The following is a 4,009-nucleotide window of genomic DNA, read 5'->3' as shown; positions in this document are numbered from 1 at the left end:
TCAAAAGATGAATGGATAAAGAAGATGTGGTTTATGTATACAATGGAATATTCCTCAGTCATTAGAAATGACAAATACCCACCATTTGCTTCAACGTGGATGGAACTGGAGGGTATTATGCTGAGTGAAATGAGTCAATCGGAGAAGGACAAACATTATATGGTCTCATTCATTTGGGGAATATAAATAATAGTGAAAGGGAATAGAAGGGAAAGGAGAAGAAATGGGTAGGAAATATCAGAAAGGGAGACAGAACATAAAGACTCCTAACTCTGGGAAACGAACTAGGGGTGGTGGAAGGGGAGGAGGGCGGGGGGTGGGGGTGAATGGGTGACAGACACTGAGGGGGGCACTTGACGGGATAAGCACTGGGTGTAATTCTGTATGTTGGCAAATTGAACACCAATAAAAAATAAATTTATTATTTAAAAAAAGAAATGTTCTGAATACCAGAGTGTTAGAGCAATCTGATTTGTCAGTATAACAAAGAATTCAGATGGTCTCTGACTTATGACGGTTGACTTGCAATTTTAAACGCTATGTTAGTGTGCAAGTGATACACAAGCTTTACTTGGAATTTTGAATTTGGATCTTTTCCCAGGCCAGTAATATGTGGTACAATCCTCTCTTGTGATGCTGAGCAGGGCAGAGAGCTACAGTTCCCAGCCAGCCACGTGATCATGAAGGCAAACAACTGATACACTGACAACCATTCTGTCCTCCTACAACCATTTTGTTTTTCTCATTCAGCACAATATTCACTGAATTACATGATATAGTCAATACTTTATTATAAAAGAGGCCTTGTGTCAAGATGATTTTGCCTAACTGTAGCCTAATGTGTTCTGACCACATTTAAGGTGGGCGAGGCTAAGCTAAGATGTTCAGTAGGTAAGGTGTAGTAAATGCATTTTTACCGTATGATATTTTCACCTTATTAGGGTTTATCAGGATGTAACCCTGTCATAATTTGAAGATTGCCTATTTCTCTCTCTCTCTTTTAAATTACAAAGCTACTTTTAATACTTTGAGGTGAGCCCCACAGGAAAAAAAACACTGGGAAGAAGTAACTGTCACCCCCCCCCCAAAAAAAAGGAGACTGGCTCCCTGGGGAAGGAAGCACAAAAGGGACCTGCCGCAGACTCAGGGCACAGAGAATGGCATCGATGATGCTGGGACCTGTGAACACTGTAGAGAAAACTCAAGCATGGTGGCACTGGCTCCGGGAACACAAGCAAAGGGCAAAAGGATTGGACACGAAGCCACAAAGCTACTTGGGTTCCTCCTTCTTCTGTTTTGCCTTTTTCTGCTTCTACTGCATGATCTCCGAGTCCCTGGGGGTAGAGATGATGGGGCTCTCTGCTTGCGGGCAACAGCAGAAAGCCTGTCATCTCAGCACCTTCCCTTAACCCAGTCGCTCTGTGTTTTCATATTCTTCTAGCGAGTGAGCTTGCACTTTCTGTGGGTCATGGCGACAGCAGAGGCTCCAGCCTGCCTCTGTTGCATCCCCTCATTCTGTCCAGTTGTATATTTTTCTTACTAAGCAGGATTTCTCAACTTCAGCACTGATGACATCTTGGGTCAGATCATTCTTTGTCATGTGCACTGGAAGATGCTGAGCAACATCCCTGGTCTCTACTCACTAGATGCCAGTAGCTTCCACTACCCATTTTGATAACCAAAAATGTCTCCAGCCATTGCCACATGTCTGCTGGGGAAGGAGGTTGGTGACAAAATCGCCCCTAGTTGAGAACCACGGCTCTTAAGATCCTTTGCTTCGTTTCCTCCCTTCTCTCCAGCTACATGTTTAATAATGTGTAAATCATTTTTAAACGTCTTTCTATTCCTCCAGCAGTAGAGTGGACCCTGGCAGATCTCAGTAGTCTAATGCGCATTTGTCATTCCCATCTTGGCTGGAGGAACCGCAGGACTTTATATTTCTAGCAGATATCACTTGCCTATCATCAGCATTTTCAGGCTGCATCTAGCTGTCAGGCTTTGTTATGTTGAAGCTGCTGTTGCCAACTTCAGTAAGCAAGAACAACAAAAAATGCCTTCTGACTTCCCTAACAAGTCCTGTTTGACAGATTGAATTCACATAGATACTGAAGCATTTCATTAATAGATGATGAGCTGTCATTTCTGAACTGTCTTCTTACTCTTCGACGAAAGAGGGGGATTTGCTTCTTAAATGAGGGAACTATTCTTGACTATTGTGTCTCATGAAAGAGAGGCTAATTGGGCAGGGTAGTGGGTAGACAGTTTCCTATTGTATTAGTCATCATTTACTGTGTAATAAATTACTCCCCAGACTTCCTGGTTTTAAGTAGCAAGCATATATAGTCTCAGTTTCTGTGGGGCAGGATTTCAGGAGCAGCTGAGCCTGGAGGTTCTGGTTCAGGGTCTCTCCCAAGGTTGCAGTCAAGATGTCAGCTGTGGCCATAGGCAGAGGAAGTTTTGATTGAAGCTGGGCAGGGAAATCTGTTGCATCACATGGCTGCTGGCAGGTAGGGCTAGCAGATTTTGGAAAACAAACAAACAATAAATACCCCAAGGTGCCCTGTTAAATTTGAATTTCAGATAAATAACAGATAATTTTGCAATGTAAGTCTGCAGGATTTGGGACATACTTTTACTATTATTCATTGTTTATCAGAAATCCAAATTTAATGGCATTCTTTTGGAATCTAGCACCCTGATTGGCAGTAGGTCTTAGTTCTTTGCCATGTGGGGCTCTCCAGAGGGCTGTTTCAGTATCCTTATGGCATGGTAGTCAGCTTCTCTGAGAATACCTACCTGACAGGGAGGTTAAAACTGCATTGTCTTTTTTGATATAGTCTCAGAAGTCACAGGTCATCATTTCTGCCAATTTCTATTGGTCACATAGACCAATTCTCATTCAATGTAGGGGATTACACAATGGTATGATCATAGAGTACCATCTTGGAAGCTGATTCCCACATCTGTATTGTGGGATTTGAGGGCTGCTGATAAGATCTCCCTCACTCTCCAAATATTACCTATTTGTAGAAGGCAGACTTCTAAGGCAATCCCTAATGAGTTATATCCATGTAGAATATGTTCTCCTTGAATGTGAGCAGAGCCTGGGACTTGCTTCTAGCCAACATAATAAGACAAAGGTGATAAGATGTCACTCCCTCAATTAGGTGATATTATATGGCAAAGGTAATAGGATTTCATTTTCATAATTCTTTTACATTATATGAGCCTCTTTTAGCCTACTAGAGCAAAATACTCTCCCTTGCTGCCCTTGAAGGAGCTGTCATGTTGAGAGACCGGCTAGGTCTGTGTGTGACATGATGGGTAGACTCTAGGAGTAGAGAGTGGCCCTTAGTTCAACAAGAAAGAGGGGATCTCCATTCTACAGTGTCAGGGAACTAAATTCAGCCAACAATCATGTGAGCTTGGGAGAGGACCTTGAGACTCTCAAAAGGAATGCAGCCCTGGTGACACCTTGATTGTACCTTTGTGAGACCCTGAAGTAGAGGACCGAGTTAATGTATACCCAGAGTTGTGATGCACAGCAACTGTGAGAGAATTAGTGTGTGTTGTTTTAAGCTGCTAAGTTTTTGGTCATTTGTTACAAAGCAATAGATAACTAGTTCACCCTTCTATCTTTCTCACTGTATTGGGGCTGATATTCTCCCCTTGGGAGAGTATTATTAAATCTTACTACCTTCTTATGTCCTCCATTAAAATTTGTGCACTTTCACAATGAGCCTAAAAAGATATATAAAGCCAATTTGCAAAACTTGACCCAACAAGTAGTTGTAATTAAATGTGGAGAGTTGCTAAGAGAGGTGAACAACAGGAGACTTTGACTACATAGCAGGATGAGCTAAAATAGTCTAGGAATTCAGGAAAGCAAGAACACTTGCCTCACTTGCTTCTGGACAAAGTGATATTGAAAGTTGGAAGAACAAGAGTTATTTAGGTAAAAAAGGAGAGATGCAGAGTATGAAGGCAGAGAACTTTTTATAAGTGTCAA

At 42.0% G+C, this 4,009-nt stretch overlaps 1 pseudogene; it reads right to left on the bottom strand.

The window, feature by feature from the left end:
- Window positions 1-1,270: 1,270 nt before the first annotated feature.
- LOC129518840 (small EDRK-rich factor 2-like) lies at window positions 1,271-1,470 on the bottom strand (annotated as a pseudogene).
- Between the last annotated feature and the right edge of the window lie 2,539 nt (window positions 1,471-4,009).

Source organism: Nyctereutes procyonoides, unplaced genomic scaffold (genome assembly GCF_905146905.1).
Source record: "Nyctereutes procyonoides isolate TBG_1078 unplaced genomic scaffold, NYPRO_anot_genome, whole genome shotgun sequence".
In the NCBI taxonomy this organism is placed as follows: Eukaryota; Metazoa; Chordata; class Mammalia; order Carnivora; family Canidae; genus Nyctereutes; species Nyctereutes procyonoides.
The sequence above is the reverse complement of the archived record's forward strand: the minus strand, read 5'-3'. Positions and strand labels throughout refer to the sequence as shown.